The 22500-nt window shown below is 32.1% G+C and overlaps 1 protein-coding gene and 1 long non-coding RNA gene across 11 annotated transcripts in view; one reads left to right on the forward strand and one right to left on the reverse strand.

Annotated features, from left to right (window-relative positions):
* Positions 1 to 22: 22 nt before the first annotated feature.
* LOC124947525 lies at positions 23 to 11149 on the reverse strand. 7 transcript variants are annotated; one of them, XR_007100436.1, is made up of 4 exons: positions 10245 to 11098; positions 6297 to 7234; positions 5094 to 5623; positions 60 to 683 (listed from the first exon to the last, which is right to left on the reverse strand). It is a non-coding gene; the product is annotated as an uncharacterized LOC124947525 (long non-coding RNA). The 7 variants fall into 7 exon arrangements; XR_007100438.1 differs by lacking the exon at positions 60 to 683 and having other exon boundaries at positions 5061 to 5623; positions 6297 to 6635; positions 6851 to 7234; XR_007100440.1 differs by lacking the exon at positions 60 to 683 and having other exon boundaries at positions 5061 to 5623; positions 6297 to 6594; positions 6863 to 7234; positions 10245 to 11097.
* LOC124947523 overlaps positions 1549 to 22500 on the forward strand; it is a 30802-nt gene continuing 9850 nt past the window's right edge. For 2 of the 4 annotated variants that reach the window (XM_047489797.1, XM_047489798.1), the window contains exon 1: positions 22353 to 22500. This exon is cut by the window's right edge. The gene's annotated coding sequence lies outside the window, so the exon portion shown is untranslated. Of the gene's footprint in view, positions 2775 to 6233; positions 7060 to 22352 lie in introns of those variants that run through there. The other 2 variants (XM_047489799.1, XM_047489800.1) reach the window with 2 other exon arrangements.

A 22500-nucleotide genomic window follows, 5' to 3' on the forward strand; every position in this document is an offset into this window, starting at 1 on the left:
TGTGGTATTGCTTCCAGTAACACTTTTGCAATCAATCATACATTTGATTATATTATACACTTGACCGAAAGTAGGTTATTTCTCAGGAAGTCGATACCTGTAATAATCCGAGTCTTTCTTGAGTAATCGGACTCTCGAATTCTGTTTCTGATCGATCTCTTTGAAATATCTCTCGGTTCAATATTAACCAAGGATTAATGTATTATTTTTACTATTTATCCTTTTAAAAATCGTTTTAATAATCAATAATAACATTGGTACGTATAAACACGGTATACAGGATGATTCCAAATACATGTTCAAATTGATCGAATAAAAACTATGTGACATCGATTAGGATGTTATACAATCGATTTATTTTTTCTTTTCTTTTCTTCTTCTTATTCTTTTTTTTTTTTTTTTTTTAATAAAATTTAGCTCCGCAGGTAAAAGATTTTTTTTTTTCTGTATACTTTTTATTTGTTTTATATATACAGGATGTTACAACAATCGTTAGACCATCCTGTATAATACATCCCGTTTGAACTTCCAAGATTCGATTACTTCGTCCGGCACTTTCGAATATCACGCTCGAACAGTCACGCAACTAAGCTAATCTCGTGAATGGCTGTACGCTTCGACGCAGGTTCACAATTTTTTTTGTCTATGTCTCTAGTAACTGGTACGTATCCATCCGCTCGAAGCTAAAAAGGAGAACAGAGTAAAGATTGAAACATTAAATAATAATAAAAAAAAAAAAAAAAAAAAAAAAGAAAAAAAAATAATAAGAAAAAAGAATCTCAGAAAAAGGAACTTTTATAAATCGTTGCTGCTTTCGAATAGTAATATACTTTTTTTTTTTTTTCCTTAATTTGTATTTTTATAATTTATTAATTTTTAGGACAATTTATATGACAAATGTCAACGAAATTTTTTTCCTAAAAATAAAACGAATGTATTTCGAATATTTAAATCGATATCGTAAAGATTTACTTGTTTTTAAGAAGTGGAAAAAGAAATTGACAGATTCATCAAAATAAAATAAAATGAAACTTATTATTTTATCGATCATAAAATAATTGATAAAAATATCTTCTTAAATATCGTTAATTAGTAGCGAATAAAGAAACGAGAAAAAAAAAAAAAAGAAATTATTAAATATCAATTCTCCATAAAACTAAATGTAAATCGCGCACTCATACATTATCTATATCTTTTAATATCTCATTTCACGTTTTCACCACATAAAATAATAATAATAATTAATTCATGTTCGAAAGTTAATGTTTCCTAAGTATAAGCTATATACCACAAGTTTCGTGTTATATAATAATGTTCTTTTCTTTTTTTTTTCTTTTCTTTTTCATTTTTTCTTTTCTTTATAGACAATAATATGAACGTTTTGGATATATAACGTATATATGTTTAAGAGAAAAAAAGAGAAAAGAGAACAGTAGAAGGAGAAAGATAAAGATAAAGATAACAATAAAGTGTAAAATAAAGATGAAGATAAAGATATAGATATGGATAAATATAAATATAAATATAAGGATAAAGATAAAAAATAAAGTTAGAAAGAGAAAGAGAAAGAGAAATGTAATATAATAAAGGAAAGAGAGAAGGAAAGAAAGAAATGGGGGAAAGAAGAAAAATAAGGGGAGAAAAAAAAGAAAAGGCCAACGCGAGGATGATCTTGACGCGCGTTGAACGCGTTTCTATCGAGGGTTCGAGTGCGATCCCGATCGTAGCTCGACAGCATCCGCCCGCGCAATGGACCAGGCGCGTCGAAGGGGGCCGAGCGTTGGCGAAGCCGGTCGAACGCGGACGAATAGTAGGCTCGAATCGTGCTCGCGCGACGCATCGGTTCGAACGCGCGCTCGAGTACCGCTCTTGGTTTATCTATCTTTCTCTCTTTCTCTGGCATACACATACATAGAGAGAGGAAGAGAGAGAGAGAGAGAGAGAGAGAGAGAGAGAGACAAATACTAACAGAGACTCAAAGAGTAGTAATCGTCTTCGTCATTCCTCGTGTCTCTCGACTTAACGCTCGCGCGCCAGACGTTCCGACAGGCAAACGCGTTCTCGATACTCCGTACGTGCCGTGCGTTCAGTCGTTGCGCGCGAAATCGAACTTTCGATCTATCGAAATTTGAAAAGAGATCGTACAAAAGAAAAGAAAGAACAACAACAACAATAACGAAAAAGAAAAGAAAAGAAAAATAAGAGAAAGAAAAGGAAAGTAAACGGAAAAGTGAAGAAAGATCGTGCATAGCTTTCTTTCTTTTATTTCATTCTTCATTTCTTTCTTCATTTCTTTCTTTCTCATTCGCCTTTTTTCGTTTACTCGTCACAAGTGAGTTGGACTTGAAAGAAACTTGAAGACTCTAAAAGAGAGAGAGAGAAAGAGAGAGAAAGAGAGAGAAACAAAGGAAGATAAATGAAATAACGTGAGGGAGAAATAGGAAAAGGAAAAAGAAGAAAAAGTTAAGTGCTCGAAACTTTGAGAAATAAGATTTTTGTGATTATTTCATTGTGTTTTTCTTCGAAAATAATATTACGAAAGTGTAAAGCCAAGGATCCTGGACTGATGGATTTTATTTGTTTGTGCAACGAAGATACAGAAGGAAGAACGACAAGACGGACGTGAGAATTTATCGTTATACGTAATTTTGAATTAATTCGTTCCTTCAGAAACGAAGAATTCGTCGTCGTCGACGAGTGGAAAAGGAAGGAGCTTGCTCGTTGACAAAGTGGACAACGTCAGTATAATTCTCGTTATGGATTCCTTCTCGACGGTAAGTAATTACTTTAATTATAATAATTAACAATCTAGAAATTTTTCTTTAATTCTTCATATTTATTCTTTTTTCTATTTTGCTTTTTTCTTTTTTTTTTCTTTTTTTTTTTTTTTTTTTTTTTTTTTTTTTTGAAGAAACAAAAACATTCGTTTGTATCGAAAGCGTTCGAAAATTTTCCTTTATTATATCAACCGCGAGACACAGGCGCGGCGTCATTTCTGCACTTTACGAGAATCCCGCAACAAAAATAGATCGTACAAGTAATTTAATAATCGCTACGAAAGTCTAACTCACTATATGCGCATTATCCAATGACGGATGCTCGTCTTTTGAAAAATATTTCTCACGCATGTAGTTTTATATATATATATATATTTTTTTTTTTTTTCGTGCGTTATTTATATATATATATATGTTATTATTTTCATTTGTATTTTTATGTTTTTTTTTTTTTTTTTTTTTTTTTTTTTTACTTAAAACATTGTGAAAGAAGCATCAAGGAATTTTCATTTGATCGGACAATTTGTTTTCTTCTAATGAAATCGACTTTGTGTTCTGTCGAATAGAGACATTTGTCGCTAGAACTAGAATTCGATCAAGCCGGTTATAAACGCCATTATATCATCAAATAAGAAAGAAAGAAAGTGAAAGAGAGAAAGAGAAAGAGAGACAAAGAGAGAGAGAGAGAGAGAGAGAGACTAATACACACAATGGATTACCCACACTGGATATTCTTATAAACCGCGATCGGAATGATAATAGCTATCGGTAATTTACGATCCCTAGATCATTATATGTACCTATCTGCAGATACGTGCACACTTGCCAGACCTCTTGTCAAATGAAAGTATCGAAATTTTTATTCGCTTCTCGTTCGCAAATATTTTTCGACACCTTCTTTCTTAATCGTTTGTAGATAAATCAATTCACTGGTATAAAGAAAAAGAAAGAAGAATGGGTTGCTATATGATGACGTTTCCTATATCGATGAATATATACTTATATATATAAAAAAATAAAAAAAAAAAAAAAAAAAAAAAAAAAAAAAAAAAAAAAGAAAAGAAAAATAAAAGGAAAAGGAAATAAGAAAGTAAATGTTTTTCTTTCCGACAAATGTATGCAATTAGACATAATTTTTAACAAAAAGAGTAAAGAATAAATGAGGATAATAAATCGTCGATATGATGAAGATGGGACGATATAAAAGCAGAAAGTTAAGAAAATGTAGAAAATTAGCAATTAATTAAAAGAGCGAGTAGGAAGCTATGTATTTTTACTCTGTCTCTCTCTCTCTCTTTCTCTCTTTCTTTCGGAGGTTTAATAATCTAACATGTGAGGAAATAGCATAGACAAAGGACGTTTATCGGTCGAAAGGTCAAGATCGTCTTTATTTACCATCCAAGATGGTAACCGCGTTCGTATTCGTTCGCGCACGTTCAAAGCGACGTGCGATTAATCGTTGAGACTATCATAACATCTCTATGTCGGTCCTTGCGATGTTAAGAGAGAAAATAACCGAAGGAATTTAACGCGACGGGTTGTGTGTATGTATGTACCTGGTTACTTGCCTGCAGGTTTCACGTAAAAAGCCAGAATACGATAGCGATCTGAAAGACGCTGCTGCGCATTAGCATAATCTTTAATATGCGCCTTACGCGCAACGAGTCCCTTGAAACGCGTCGAATAGTTCGAGCTTTCGAAAAATACGAAAGGTCGTGACTATCCATTAACGAAGAATCTTAAAATAATAATGAAACGGATAACGTTTATTATTATTATTATTATTATTATTATTATTATTATTATTATTATTATTATTATTATTATTATTATTATTATTATCGTTATGAGAAAAATAATAAAAATTGTTTTAACGTCCAACCGATAATTTAGGATCGTCAAGCGAATACTTCTGATCGGTAGTATAAAAATAAACAACCTATCATAATGAATATTACCATATGTTATATAAAAAAAATAAATCAATATGGAACAGAAGATTCATTATAAATAATCCATTATAAGAAATCGCACGTAGAATGATTATCAAAGAATTAATTTTAAGATCGAATCGTAGTTAATCTTGATATCACGAAACATGTCATATATTATATTTTGTCAAACATTTAAATTAGAAAGAAATCTGTACGTTGAAAGTCTAACGAATAAATAAAAACAATTCGTGTTTCATGATTAATGATATATTACAAATAAAAAGAAAGAAAAAGATCTACGAGAAAGAGAGAGAGAGGGAGAGAGAGAGAAAGAGAGAGAGACGTTATATTCTTCGCGAGGAAATATTTTCATTTACTTCACCTAATCTTGATCGATACAAGCGAGATAAGAACAGCTGTTATTTCGAAGCTTCTTCATGCATTCGCGATTACGAATGTCTATTTGTCCTCCAACGAGCTCCTTGGAATCGTCTGTGGATGAAGTCATTTTTTTCAGGAAGAGAAACGGAAAGTTCCTCCTTTTTATTTTTCTTCTTGTCCTTCTTGTGCTACATCTTTTTCTTTTTCTTTTTCTTTTTCTTTTTCTTTTTCTTTCCGATTTAATTTCAAACATAATTTTACCTTATCGATGTTCCGTCGTTCGCTTACAACACGTATAACATAACGATAAATCGTTTCAGCTGCCATTTTAATTTCCATTGCTACGTTATCGAGCAAAGTCGAAACCAAAATCGAACCGACAAGATTTACGGAACAAAATCAACGTTTCTTGCGGACTTTATCTGAGTCCTTTATATGCTTGTAGCAATCAAATTTCATATCATTGGGTCGTTTTTTTTTCTTTTTTTTTCTTTTTTTTTTTAATATGTTTCTTATTCCTTTCATTTCATCCTACAAACGATATAATGCACATTGTTATTCAAACAATGAATGACATATTTCGAAAGAATGGAATAATTTAATCGTCCGATAAAAAAGAAAGAAAAAGAAAAATGATAAAAAGGAAAAAGAATTTACAAGGTTTTAATAACAAAAATCTTAGTGTACCATACTTACTTATTATACTAATCTAATTATTTAATAATAAAAATGAAAAAGATACGTATAAAATGTTAGAACGTTCGAATAATAAATATTCTATAATATCATAATTTTCATATTTGTCATCGTATCGTTCACTTGTCAGTTTTATCATTCAATAAAAACAATAACAAATTTAAATTATCATACTTGTTATTCTAGCATTATCATAAAACAGAGAAATAAAATTAAGAATTAAAACGTTTTAATAAAAAAAAGATTCTAAAAATAATACATTAATTCTCACTCTTTCATATTACATAATAAATCTATATCTATAATATAATAAAACGATATTAAATAAAAATTATAATATCCAAATAAAACAAAATGAAAAAAAGAAAAAAGACGGAGAGAGAGAGAGAGAGAGAGAGAGAGAAAGAAAGAGAGAGAGAGAGAGAGAGAGAGAGAGAGAGAAAGAAAGAGAGAGAGAGAGAGAGAGAGAGAGAGAGAGAGAGATTCTGCTGTAGCACAATTCTCATACTTGCCATCCCAGTCTCGATCTTGGTCTAGATCTCGATCTCGATCTCGATCTCGGTCTCGATCTCGGTCTCCGATCGGATGATCTTTGCAAAGATAACAGAATCTTGCGAGTACATCGATGAATGGAGAGAAGCAACTTCTTCTTCTTCTTCTCCACCTTCTTTTCCTTCCCTTCCTTCTTCTTCTCCTCCTTCATCTTCTTCCTATTCGCGGATATCTCTCCGCGGCACACGAGCCGAAGGAAACGAGTATACGGTAGCTCCGCTCGCAAAAAGTCGGAATAACGCGCCAACCTGGCGCTGCGAAGCGATCAACAATGGCGATCACGTGTACACCGGCGCTTCGTGAAACACAGATATACAAACACATACACGCATACACATACACATACACACACACACACACATACACGTACACACACACGTAAGTATGTATATATACATGTTATGTCGCGACATGACCGGCTGACGTAAAAGCACCAATGCGTGCGTGAGTGCATGCGTGCGTGCCTCTTTCTACGTACGTATATACTCACTTACTTACTTACTTACTTACTTACTTACTTACGTATTTATTTCTTTCTTTCTTTCTTTCTTTCTTTCCTCTTGGCGAATAAACGTGAGCGCGAGCGCATAAGCAGCAACGGCGCCAACGACGACGACGACGAAGACGACGACGACGACGACGACGACGACGACGACGTCGTTCTGCCGTTTCAAGCAAGCTCCCATAGACGGTACAAACAAGGGCTGCAGTAGATACAAGTAGGTAGGGCTCTGAGGGCATGAATGGGAGCTTCATTCATGTTCCCTTCTGGGCCTTGTCGTACGCGCGACACGCGCGCCTTCTCTCTCTATCTCTCTCTCTTTTTCTCTCTCTTTCTCTCTCTCTCTCTCTCTCTCTGTCTTTCTCTCTTTCTCTCTTCCTTTCTTTTGTCTCCTTCATGTAATCAAGTAACGATACCTTGTCTTATATATATATATATATATATATATATATTTCTCTCTCTTTTTCTGTAAAATAACTCGATGATTACAGTGTTAACATATTGTTGAAACTTATCGACTTATTTTTTTTTTCTCTAATGAAATATTGTTATTAAAAGTAATATGTAAAATTGAATTTTTTTTAAATGTATACTTTCAGATAATATTCTCTTTGTCTCTTCTTCTTTCTCTCTTACTCTTTTTGTAATATAAATGACTTATGTTAATGCATTACAGACTGGAGATCTATCCAGTTAGCTTTCTTTTTTTTTTTTTTTTTTTTCTTTTGATATTACGAAAAGTCAAGTGATATTACGAAAAGTAATAAAATGAGAATCGTTTTTAATTTAAATTTAATTATAATATCGGACTTTTTAATGTGATCATCATCATCATCATCTCTCTCTCTCTCTCTCTCTCTCTCTCTCTTTCTTTCTTGCTCTATCTTTCTCTCTATCTGTCTGTCTCTTTCTAGCTCTATCTTTTTCTGTAAAATAAGTTAATGAAAATTACATCAACATATCTTTGACAGAAGATATATCAACTTATTTTTTCTTATTCAAAGATCGTTATTAAAAGTGACGCTATATTAATTATAAAGCCAAATTTATTTATCTTTTCCTTTTTTTTTTATATTTACGATTATTAGGACACTTCAATGATTACTTCAATAACGGTTTTATTTAGACATATATAAAGTTTTAAATAATTAATATGCAAATAAAGTTACTAATATACATTTTGATTGATGCACTGATGTCTTTTTATATTGACTTATACAACGAATATTCATTAAAAAGTGTTCATAATTACGTAAAACAGTCGATCAATAATGTTTTAATATGACAGATACGTGACCATAATTAATATAAATTAAAAAAAAAAATATAGAAGAGGATTGAGAATTATTTGATTTTCTTGATTTTTTTTTCAATTTTTTTCTTTCTTCTCTTTTTTTTTTTTTTGAATACAAGATACACACAGACATACATTCTCACGTGCACGCAATACAAATTTCTTAAACATTAATTAATTAATTTTATAAATTCGATGAAATTCAAAATAAAGTTTCCTACTCTCGGAATGTTATTTTATTAGTCATGGAAAAACCAATTACAATAATTTCGACGAATTAAAAATCTTTTTGACATACAGCGGTAAAGCTATGTATTTATAATGGCTCACGAACTTTTCGATAATGTTAATGTGCGTGAATATTAATAAGACGTTGGGAAGATACATGCGTTATCCTTCCATCTGAAAAGTTGGGAAGGGGAAGTCGAAGTACGAGGAACGTGCTTCGATGAATGGACCGTAGGATGCTGGGTGGCACGTGGGTGAAATTACAGACGATTTACGTTCGATTTCATGGCGGTTCACCGTACTCGATAAGATCGTACGACGTTTAAAAAGTTGTTAACGGAAGGCATCGAGTACATCGTGAATCGATTTAAAGTTTCGAATCGTCGTCGAATCATCTTCTTTCTTACCTTAAGGCTCACGTGATTTGTTCTCTCTCTCTCTCTCTCTCTCTCTTTCTTTTTTTTTTGAAACGTTGGAAGATTTACGCCTATTCGAAATCGCTTTTAGCAACGTCTCAAAGCGGAGAAAGTAACCGATCGATCGTTAGTTAAACGCAGCAAATTGCTTTGATCGACATTTCCCTTAATGAGCGAAGAAATCCGCTTTCCTATGATTATGAAAGGCATGAGAGCACAATTCCTACGAGATTTCGCGTTTGAATCGATGTTGAATTAAAATGGCACGTTATAATACAAATTGCAAAATATTATTGAAAGAAGTAAAATTCTATTTCTGAAACGTATAGTTGTTACGTAAAAAAAAAGAAAAAAAAAAAAAGAAACGAAAAAAGCACACGCACACACACACACAAACACAAACACATATCATTAATTTATACGTAAGTCCTTCCCGTGGGGTAGATTTAAAAAAAAAAAAAAAAAAAAAAAAATACGGATGATGCGGTTATAGTATCTTGAAAAAAAAAAAAGAAACGAAGAAAAAAATTAAGAAACAAAAATAATAAAAAGAAAAACAATAATCGATTTAACAGATCAAAGTCATGTCGTTTAACACTAAGGTTCTCTTCAGTAGAAAGGGTTACCATCGAATGAACTGGAAAAAAGTTATGGAATAAAATATCGATACTAAGTAAAAGAGAATCATATTGGAAGAAACGATGGAATGTACGGGACGAAGTTCTTTTCTAGGAACGTGTGAGCATCTCTTCAAGGGATCCGCGAGACGCATAAAATAGTTGTATAGAGGGTCGACTATTATCTTCTTAGAACGTATCCACTCATATAATGTCTGTCTTGTCGACGAAGCAAGGGAATGCGATGTTTGATGAATGAAGATAGATAAGGAAATCGATAGATAGATAGATAGAGAGAGAAAGAGAGATGACGAAGAAGAAGCTAAGAAACTAGACGAACCAGAACTAGATAGCTGTTTTCTATCAATGAGACCAGTCTATTGCTCGTTTTCTGAAGACTCACTTCCAATCGTTACTGATAATTCGTTTAGCACTTTTGATCTATATAAGGAATCGAAATAGGTATATTACATTAAAATTTTTCTTTTACGATTTTCATGTCATTAACAGCAATCATCGAGATCGGTGATACAATTTATAATCTTATATTTTACTTTATATTGAATTTTCTTATCGTTTTTCTTTCTTTTTATTTTTCTTTTTCTTTTTTTTTTTTTTTTTTTTTTTTTCGTAAAGACATCAAAATAAAATGATAGATTAGGTGGTGGTTAAAATGATCTAATTCGAATGTTACACTGTACGAATGAAACTTCACAATTTACATATTTCGACATTTCGAATTATTAGAATTGAAGTTAATCATATGTTTATAATGAATCTTTAAATAAATGTTAATATTCTCAGTATTAGTGCGTAGAACGTGAAGGTTACCATTGTTGAAACTTACAAAAGTTTTGAAACATTTCTAAGAAAATTCTTTTCGGACTTTCGTTCGATTTTCTTCGTAGTCGGTCATTTATGATGATCAAAGGACATGGAAGACACCACGCATCAGTGTCCCGAGATAGGCATAGCAAGATGGAAGTATGGTCGTTGGTGTTGTTATCCCAAAACCAGAAGTCTCTAAGTAACACCAGGTGCACGCACGTTATGGAGAAACATTCTAAGTTTGGTAGGCTAAAAAAGTCTCTTCGTTCGTTCGCTGCAAACGGAGGCATACATCGTCATCCTCCTTCTCTCTCTCTCTCTCTCTCTCTCTCTCTCTCTCTCTTACTCACCCTTCTCTTCACTCCCCTCTCCCCTGTTCATCCTTCATCCTAACAAGGAAAATTGCCCGTATATCGAGTTGGGCTTTCTCCCGTCTCGAGCATTTTTGAGTTCGAACCCGTAGCCAGGGATTCGTCCCGTCTAAGGAGATCCCCTTGATAGGAATTAACGATTTTCGAACTTCATTTGGTAGATACTCTCTTAATAAAGAGATCGGATCTTTCGTTTCTCTTCCAGTTACGGAATTCCTCAGGGGTTGATGAGGATTCTCGAGAGACTCGAAGGAAATGCGTTGTTATCGTATGATGATTCTCGTCGGACTGAAGTTGACTTTTATATATACATACATATATACATATATATATATATATATACACACATTATATATATGTGCCATGCAGGTATATGTATATATAAGTGTATCGCTACGTAAGTAGCAATCAAAGAAAGCTTTCGTGGTACTAATCCATCAGCCTCTGGGCATACCAGGGTCTTGTTTCGTCCATTACTTTGATTTGCACTGACGAGACAGTGCAAGGTTTCCTAAAATAAAGCTAAAACAGGTGTGGTCAACTTCGAAATAGAATAAGCAATTTCGTGAATTGGCTACGGACAACGTGAGATGGATTTCATCAGATGCCAATTTCCATGAAAACCATTTTTGTTGCGCAATTGGTTATCCTCGTTTTGCTTTTTTTTTCTCTTTCTTTCTTTTTTTCTTTTTGCTTTTTTTTTTTTCTTTTTTTTTTTTTACGAAATTTCATCTAAATCATTCGAGATAAATCATGCGGAAAGTAAACATTCGTCTATTCTCATTATATATTTATAATTTTCATTAGAACATTATTTCTCTTTGTAACTATCTTATCGAAATGTACCCGTCTCATTGAATTATATCAGATAACGACGAATAATCGAAATAATCGACGTAATCAATTGGGTATCGCGCGAGTAAAGAGCTCATTAACAATTCAGCTCGTTAGCTATTACGCAAACGATTGATATATATATATATATATATATATATATACATATACAGGGTGGCCAATTTAAATTGAAGACATTTGTGAATATATATTACGTTATTTATCAATGAATGTTTCTGAGAAAAATTGATTTTAGAGAATAGTTTTTCTATCGTTATATTTAATGTCGTCCTGTTGTAACAAAACTATGATATTAAGGTGTTAATATATATATGCTTCACCATATATATATGTGCGTGTGTTTATGCATGTATGTATACTTATTTTAAGGCGTTCAATCGAGCTGTCAGAGACGCGAATTCAGAGAAAGCGAGAATAAAAAGGGGATTATAATAAATTGCTCTCAGTTTGTGGCCAGCAACAACGTTTCATTCTCGCATTCGAGAAACTCTTTTCGGAAAGAAAAGTCGTGTCTTTTAAACGGCTCTTGAACGAAATCGATCGCGATTATCGCGTCGAGACTCGATCGTTTTCGTTAGCCTCGCATACACATTGTTTGCATTTTGCCTTTGATTAATGGCTCGGCAGTACGTCCAGCGCTAATTGCGAGACTCCTTGATATATACGTAAGTATCTATGTGTATATACATATGTATATATACATACGTACGTATGTATTCGTAGTACTTTTATAAAAGTGGCTATTGCTTAAAGGTAGAGAAAGATACATATAATATAATGAGATACGAGGCGCGTCGAGGAGTCGTTTACCATCGTCCATAGTGATCGATGACATTGGCACATATACATATACATATACATATTTATTTATTTATTCATCTCTTTATGTTTCTCTCGTCCAAAACCGTTCGTACGGTGTTTTCTTTTTTTTTTTTCTTTCTTTTAATTTTCTTTTTATTGTTTTTCCTCTTTGTTCTCTCTCTCTTTTTTTCTTTTTCTTTTTTATTTACATCGTTTCATATTCTATTTATTACTTTAAATTAAAGCAATACGATTGCAAAGGAATCTTTCGGATCGATCGATATGATAAAAATTCGACAATGTATCTAAAAGATTGTTATCGATCGTTTTGCATATATATGCATGCATAAATACTAACGACCTGGTTTCCACGTTTCTTGAACACCATTAGCATTGATCGTCAAGGAATTTAAATAACTACGCGCTATTACATTGGTGCTTCGATCCACCACTGTTCTATGTATAAAAAAAAAAAAGCGGGAAAAATGGGAATCGAGCGACAAATAAATACATAATGCGCGCGAGACCAACGCGTCGTTTGCGTGGGTGCCGGTATTTTCGTTCTAACCTAATTCAGTAGTTCTAGTGTTACATGGTGCCATCCTAAATATAAAATCTAGCGCGCAAGATCTTCCCTCCCTTTCTCTCTCTCTCTCTCTCTCTTTCTCTCTCTCACTCTCTCTGTTTCTCTCTTCTTTTCGTGTCTCTCTTCATCTGTCTGTCTGTCTGTCTGTCATTCTATCTTTCTTTCTTTTCCCTTACTTATCTCTCGAAGGCACGCGAATTTTGTTCCAAATTCCAAAGAAATCGAAACAAAAATTCCAAGAGAGATCGAATACCACGAGGAAGAAGAAAAAAGAAGAAGTAAACAAAAAAAGAAAAAAACAAAAAAAAAGAAAAAGAGGAAAAAGACAAATAAAAAAGAATAAAATCTTTTGTATCGACGTGAGTGGCCATTAAAGATTGAGACAGCCATATTTTCTCGAATTAGCGAATATGGCGATTGAAAGAGAAGGAGAAGGAGGAGAAGAAGGAGGAGAAGGGTTTGGTGGAGGTGACCGGTTGCAGGATCGGTACGTTCGATCTTGCACGCTTGGTGTTGTTCTTAAGAAAGAGAGGGAAAGAGAAAGAGAGAGATAATGATAGATTACTAGATAGATAGATAGACACATAGATAGAAAGAAAGAGAAAGAGAGAGAGAGAGAGAGAGAGAGAGAGAGAGAGAGAGAGAATAATAGAGGGGCAGAAAAAGAAAAAGAGAGAGACAGAGATAGAGATAGATAGATAGAGAATGACAAAGATAGAGATAGAGAGAAGGGAGGATCAAGACGGGAGGAGGTCTTCGATTAAAGGGTGGGAGAATTTCCACGTTGGGAGAACTGCCAATCGCGATTCGCGGTTCTTTGCCTTCTCAAGTTTGCCGCTTCGATTGCCCATGCATCTCGGTAAAGATCGCGAAAGAGAATGATAATGACAACGCCTGTAGCTTTCCCACTTCTCTCTTCTCCATCCCTTTGCCACCATCTCTACCTCCTCCTTCAGCATCCTTTCTCCACCTCCTACTTGAAATTGCATTCGTTGGCATGACATTTATATTTATTCCATATACTTACTTACTTACTTACTTATTACTTGTCCAGCTGGGAAAAGTTTAACGACTTACGAGCATCAACGATAAACAACCAGTAGCTAACCAACCAATCTGACCGTCCGTCCAATCAAAGTTCCATCGAAGCGTGCATGCGTGCGTACGTGCTCTTATAAATACCGCGATATCATTACGAATTCGCACTTGCAATGAGTATTATACTTTAACCTGGTAACTTTTCGCGATTGAACGGATACGTTATTGCATCGTATAAATGTATATATATATATATATATATATATATATATATATATACGTATACATGTGAATGCTTCGTATTAATACATACTGGAAAAACTAGCTGGCAAAAAGTTTCGTCAAAATGTTAACCTCATTGTGATCGAGCATAAATGTTTGATAGATCTGAAAGAATAAGAGAGAGAGAGAGAGAGAGAGAGAGAGAGAGAGAGAGAGAAAGATAGATAGGTAGGTAGTTAGGTAGGTAGATAGATAGATAGATAGATAGATAGATAGATAGATAGATAGATAGATGTCCGCGTACATAATATAGCAATACATAATTTAAAAGTTAAAAAACAAAAAAAGCGAAGATCTTCTGTATGTGTGTGTGTGTGTGTATGTGTATGTGTGTAAATTATTGGAGCAAATAAATATATAAAACAATTTATCGTTATGTTTCTTAATAGCATTCAATTCTTTGTAAAGAACGATATAAATACGTGTCAAGGATTTCGTATATAAATTATTAATAATAAATAAAAATGTTTTTATTGTCAATTTATTCGTTTTTGATTGTTATATACCAATTAGAAATGATTATCATTTGATGTGGCCGAATTAACTGGAGGAATTGTTTTTGATTACAGTTTTGAACTAACATGCAAATGCTTTATCACTTTCGTCTAAAGTAATACCGATAAGTGGTGACGCAACTTTATCGAAGTTTTGTAGTACCTACAGATCATTATCGCCATGGATTTATTATAATAAAGGATCTGGTTATAGAACGGGTAGTTCCAATCTCCTGAGTCTGATCACTCAGCATTTATTCTAAAACCGTATTGAAAGTCTATCTACTATATTTTTGTTCTAACAGAGTAATTATATAATATAGAAGAACAAAGTACGATATAGGAAACGATAAGGACATAAATTAAAAACGGAAGCATACGATGCTATTTTTTAACACTAGACGTAAAAAAAAAAAAGAGTAGGAAATAGAGAAATGAGAGAGATAGACAGAAGAGTGAGAGAGAGAGAGAGAGAGAGAGAGAGAGAGGGAGAGAGAGGGAGAGAGAGAGAGAAGGAGAAGGAGGGAAGGAGATATCTTTTTGATGTAGACCGGTTTTTCAATATTTTTTTCGAAAGGAAACAACATAGCAACGTGCCCATTAACGTCATGGACATTTCGTCGACGGCTTTGAATTTCTCCATCTTGGATTTGACGCCTACGTAAAAAGACAACGATTTCATAGTTCCCCTACGAATTGCGTCATTGCCAAATTAAAAGCACGAGAGTATTTTGAATAGTATTTCACTAAGGAAAAGGTGCGAGCAATTTAACGGTATTGCTAGTGATGGCACCTTCTTCCTTTTCGATTTCTACTTATGCGTGGGCGAACCAATTGGACTAACTGTAAGTCAGTGGTCCATACTTGAGACTCGTGAGAACGGATTTCTCTTCGAGAGAGCTCCGAAAGCTGCGTTATAACGATGATCCGGTTGAATCAACTTACTCTTCTTCTTCTTCTTCTTTTTCTTCTTCTTTTTTTCCTCTTCTTTTTCCTCGTTGATGATGATTCCTTCGGAGTGTCGGCAGAAAATGAGAGTTTTGTGAAAGTTTCTTTTGATGCGAAGTTCATTTATTTTCCATATCTAAATTAAGTATAGTCATGTGTTCGATGATTTATGAACAATAATATATAAATATAATATATTAATATATTATATATATATATGTATATATATATAGAGTGACCTGTTTATTTCAAAAAATTGGAATATCTTGAGAGTGATTAAATTTTGGAAAAAAATTTCTTTTTAGAGATTCGTTTGGTACGAAGGGACACATCATATGATGGCAATTATTTTCACTGATTAAGTGATGGGAGAAATTTTTTAATCAAATTCATTTCTTTTAATGCAATTATATATTTTTCTTTTTTAGTTGGATAGCATTTGTCAGACGAATTCAACAACGCGCCATATGAAGTCATATATTATTGTAAAATGTTATAAATTATATTATAAATTTGTGAACTCTTAAGGGTTATAAACTCGTATCGTTAGATCCATTTTGTAAATAAAGGCCAAACTTGTTACGAAATAAATTTCGTTTATTTAGGATGGTAATTTGAGAAGCATAAAAAAGCAACGAATAAAAAAAAGGAAATAAAAAGTCCTTTATTTACAACGGTATTATATTGTATTATATTGTTTTATATTAAAGCACAATTTATATGATAAAGTGTATAATTTAATATATTTATCATATATTACGAATAAAAATGAAAATAAAAATGTTTGACGTCAAAAGAAATCTGGTATTTTCTATTAAAATCTCTCATTATCTTCCTTATTCAAAAAAAAAATAGACCTTTCAATTTCAAATTTTATATCAAATCGACTTTTATATTCGGCACGCAAAATCATGCCACCTTTTTGTAAATCATAATCTTCTGTTCAAAAATTCAAATTCTGGATAAAGCAGGACTTTTTTTCCGTAAATCGAGATTTATATTCAGGAAACATGAGGTGAGAAGAAGTAGCACGAGAAATCATGCCAAATCTTGGTAAATCATATTCTCCTGTTCGAAAATTCCAATTCTGTATAAAGCAAGAATTTTTTCCACGAATTGAGTTTTGTATTCGTGTCACATAACGCGAGAAGAGATGGCACGCATAATCACGCCACCTCTCGATCCTAATCATAATCTCCTGTTGGAAAATTCAAATTCTGAAATAAAGAGGGAATTTTTTCTGTAATTTAGATTCTGTATTCGAATCACATGATGCGAGAAGAGGTGACAATATCATGCAACCTTTTTAATAAGTTATACTCTCCTGTTCGAAATTTCAAATTCTGAACAAAGCGAAACTACTTGTCGCAGAAGTTGATATAATTTCGAATATCACTACTTGCTGTATTATGTGATTCTGATACAAAACTCGATTTGCGGGAACAATTATAGCTTTGTTCAGGATTTTTAAGAGGAAGGCCATTTTTTTTTTTTGAATAAGGAAAATAATGGTAGGATTTATTGAAAAACACATTGGATTTTTTTACGTCAAACATTGTTATTTCCATTTTTATTAAAAATACATAGTAAATACATTGTCTTTGATAATACTCTTATTCACTTTATCATATAAATTACATTATAATATAATACAATATAATGCAATATTATATAATATAATATAATATAATATAATATAATACAATATGATATGTCATACAATATAACACTGTTTTATACAAAAGACGAAATTTTTATTTCTCTTTATGCCTCTCAAATTATCGAAATAAGTAAACGAAATTTATTTCGAAAGAAATTTTCCATTTGTTTACAACATTCACCCTAATAGCTGGTAACTCATAATATTGGATTGTACTCCTTAGAAGTTCACAAATTTATATTATAATTTATAACATTTGATAATAATATATGTCTTCATGTAGCATTTCGTTAAATTCATCTCAACAAATTCCTTCGAATTATGAACAGAAAAATATGTCATATCATTAAAAAAAATAAATTTAGTTTTTTCTCACCATTTGATCAGAAAAATATTAATTAGTACCGTATGATGTGCCTTTTCATATCCAGCAAATGTATAAAAAGGACTATTTTGGTATAGTCCCCTCCCCCCGCACGAGATTTTTTCGAGATAAATGGGATATCTTCTTTGTGTGTGTATATATAATATACAAACAATTTGTAAATATCGATTAGGATAACGATATTAGGTAAATTATTTATATTTTCATGTTTGACAATATGAAAACAAAAAGAGGACTTTCTAAAGATTTCTAAACTTTGTTTCTATCCCTATGTACAATATACAATATGACTTAGATTTAGTAAATGATTATTGAATACAAAATCATTAATATGATTAACTGAATTTTCATGTTACTCTACATATGTAATATTAATAAATGAAATAAAAAAGATCGAGTTGGTTTTAACGAATCGTTTTCTTCGTCAAGAAGGCATTAGTCGTAAAAGAGGCGTCCTTCGTGTTCGAATCAGGTACGAACTCGTTTCATCGGCGAACCGGTTGAAGCATATGTCGCATATATGTTCCTATGGCTAACTAATCCCCATGACCAAAATAATCACCCACATTTAATTTCACCCCATCTCCTTATGAGAATAACCTTTTTGATTTTAGCTATCGGCTATTCTCTGTATTTCATCGTAATCATTTATTTCTTTTTCTTTTTTTTTTTTTTTTTGTACTAAGATATCTTTTTGTTAATACCGATTAATTTTTTTATGTCATTCGATAAATTTAATATCGATTATGAAAATCTTTTTCTTTTGTTTTTTTTTCTTTTACTTATTGTAAGATACTTTCTTTTTCTTTTTTCAATTATTTATTGTAAGATACTTTCTAAATGATCTGATTTTTTTTATTTCGTTCATCATTTAATATTTAACATTTATTTCTTGAATGTTTCTCAATAGTTGGTAGCGATTTGTAACGACTTAAGTCGGAGTCATGACTCACCCTGTAATAATACATCCCTAAAGTGTGAGAATATTTGTCATACATAATACATATACAAATACAATGTATGTACGTGATCATGCATGCGTGAAATACGTTCTTACAACACGTGCATTATTTAACGAGTGCAATGAGCGGACTCGTGTGAACGAGAGCCAAGAAACACTGTACGCTTTAGATATAGACGATTTATTTAATAAATTATTGCAAATGTATAGATTTCTAAAACACATGTATCATGATGTTAGATATAGAATATAAGATTTATTAATTTCTATTAATCTATTGCCTATTTCATGACCTTGATATTTTCTTCATTTGGATAATTATTTAATAATTATTTAAATACTCATTATTTCGTAGGATTTCAATAAATAATTATTTCTTTGTTACAAAGAATTGAATTAATCTTTCGCAATATTATATTCAATAAATTTGATATTTCATTCAATGAAACTTTTTTACAGATTTTATATTACAGATTAAATATATTATTAATTATAGATTAAATTTACAGATTTTGTTCTAACTTTCAATAATTTAGATTATTTATAAATATTTAAAGGGTATAGGTGCCTTCATTTTTTTTCATTTTTTTTTTTTTTTTTTTTTTATATCGAACTATTCTTCTTTAGAATATATTAAGATAAGGTTGATTCGATAATCAAATAGAAGTATTTTATTTATTCGAATGATATTAACAATCTTTTTCATTTAAAAAAACATATGTCATTGTATGTTACTCCATGTTAGAAAAATGAAACTATTTTACGTGACTTTTTCTCTCTCTTTCTTTTTTCTTTTGCAAATATCTATTAAACAATTACGCAAAAAGAAATATTCATCAATCTATATCTACTTATACAATTTTTCGTTGTTGTTGTTGTATTTTATATTAAAATATTAGGGGGACCGGAAAGTAATGTCGTTTCTGTGCATGTCGATATTTGATCGTGATTAAAAATAAAAACTTGTTAAAAATTTATTCGTTTGAATTTAATTTAAGAAAGCGACATTACTTTTCGGTCCAACTAATAGTTATTAATAATTCTAATAATATTTCAAAATTCAATCGATAGATAAATATTTAATTATTACATTTATCTACGGTCGAATATTCTATAGAAAATATGTAAAAAAAGATTTAAAGAATTCGTTCATAAGGTTCTTAGAAATTAGAAGGGTAAGGATCTAAGGTAGTAACTTTCGTGATTTTTTTTTTTTTTTTTTTTTTTGTTTTCTTGGAGATCGAGAAACTATGATGATTATGACGGAGAATGGTGTGTGTATAAACGATTGTAGATAGAAGAGAGAACGCGTTTCGCCTTTGTACGATCTGCGAATGGAGTGCTCGTGGAGGCGTACATTATATTCCCGTATAGGTTAACCTACCCCGCCCACTTGTGAGCTACGTGTCCCAATACCTGGCAGCGATATGTCAACAGCTACTTTCCACTCCACAGTTCTGGCACAACGTATACGTTCTTTTATCTTGCGAGAAGAACGACGTAACGGCGATTACGAACTGTCCGGTAGAGTCGCCATACTCGAGAGTACATATTTTCCTCGGCTTTCAAATGGCTTTGCGCTCTTTTCGATAGCCCACGATTATTATATTAATTATCGACACGATCTTTACCTTTTATGATCTTTGCTTTTGAAAAATTTTCAAATTCTGATCTTCAATGACCGTTTGACTTTTGAATAATCCATTGAAAGTATATTTATTATATGTATATATATATATATATATATATATATATATATTTTTATTTTCTAAAACACATTAGATTATTTTTATATATATTTCGTTTATAATTAATACGAGTAGAAACGTCTATCTATATCCCTGTTTCATAAGATAAATAACAGTGCGATGTTTTCTTTAGGGATGACTAGACTATTATATTAAGATATTAGATCATTTAATAGGATCTTTTGCTTGTAGTATTATGTATTAATAAAAGTAATATTAATTGTCGTGATAATGGATGATAATTCAACTTTCAAATATATAAATATAATATTTATGAATGTTCATTTGTATCGTTTAAATATTAAATATTAAATATTAATAGATACTTTTGTCTATTATAATTATCTACATATTCTTATCGAAACGTACACATAATATATATATACAATATATATATATATATATATATATATATATATATTAAATATATTAAATATATAATATATATATTAGATAACATAAATAATATAAATAATATTAAACATTAAATATATAAATAATATATATATATATATATATACATATATATATATATATATATATATATATATATATATATATATATATATATATATATAAATTTCATACATTTGATAGAATTTCTGTATATCTATATAAAAATTTTACATATAAATAATTATTTATATCAACTAATATCATGTGTAATTCTTTTTAAGATTAAAGCGATCGATCGAAATATAAAATTCATACGCAACTCATTCCCCTCCCGTTATAACTTTCTCTATCGGTAATTGGAAAAGAAATGATTTATATTTTTTTATTAAAAAAAAATTACAGAACAGGATACAACTATAGATACCTAGTATCATAACACGGCAAACACGAATACGAAAGGCACGCGCTGTGTAGGTTTTAACGAGCTGTACTTATAAGGTGTAATTTAACACTCTTGGAGTTTGACTCCACTCTTGGGAGGAAGGTCGCCGTCGACTTATTGTACATCGGAAATTAAAGAATTCGCACCCGAGCGAGGGAATGCGAGACGTGTGTGTTGTTGTAGCGTAGGAGAGAAAAACGAAGTGTTAGAATGAGAAGTCGTAGACGAAGGAGAAATAGAAGGAATAAGAATACGAATATATATGTATATATATATATATATATATATATATTCGTATATATATATATAATAGTGTATATATATATATAGTATATATATTTGTATATATGTGTGTATATATATATGTATCCATTTATGTATGTTTGTATGTATGTATGTATGTATGTATGTATGTATGTATGTATGTATGTATGTATGTATCCATGTATGTATGTATGTATGTATATATGTATGAAGAAGAAGAAGAAGAATAAGAAGAAGTAGCAAAAGTGGCTTGCGCGCGCGTCTCCCGATTTCTCTCGTTGGTGGTTCGCGGGGTTAAATATACCCTCCGTGTTCGCATCATAGAGAACGGCAAATTGAAGGATGAAGCGAGATGAGAGAGAAAGAGAAATGAGAGAAAGAGAAACAAAATGAGAAAAGAAAGAAAGATAGAGAGAAAGAGAGACAGAGAGAAAGGGAGAGCAACAAAGTTAAAGAAAGACGAACGAATGCGATCTCGTGAGCGTGCGAGAGAAATAGAAATATCGAAGGAACGTGTACACATGCGAAAGAAAGAGTGAGAGAGAGAGAGAGAATGAGAGAGAGAGAGAGAGAAAGAGAGAAAGAGAGAAGGGAGAAGTCTGCTATTACAGAGTACGTCCGTGGCCACCGAGCACAGCCCGATATGGAGCAATCTCAGATTTCCATCCGCCCAAATCGAGAATATACGCCCGCGCCTCCGCTCGAACGGGCAACTCTCGGCGTCGTCGAGCGTCGCGACGGAGATGGAAGCGCTTCTCGGGGTTGGTGCTTGGCCCGTCGTACTAGTAACAGTGCCAAAAGTGCCTCAAAACGGTCCATGCTTCTTCTTTCCATCACACGTTCCTTCTTATCTCTCTCTCTCTCTCTCTCTCTCTCTCTCTCTCTGTCTCTCTTACATACACATACAACACTGTCTTACTCTCTTACTTACTATCTCCTTCTCTCTCTCTCCCTCTCTCTCTCTCTCTCTCTCTCTTCCTTCGTCTCGTTCTCCTTCCTTCCCTCTCATCTCCCGCGGTGAATCCATCGAAGACACGTGCTCCG

This window comes from Vespa velutina, chromosome 3 (genome assembly GCF_912470025.1).
Source record: "Vespa velutina chromosome 3, iVesVel2.1, whole genome shotgun sequence".
Taxonomy (NCBI): Eukaryota; Metazoa; Arthropoda; class Insecta; order Hymenoptera; family Vespidae; genus Vespa; species Vespa velutina.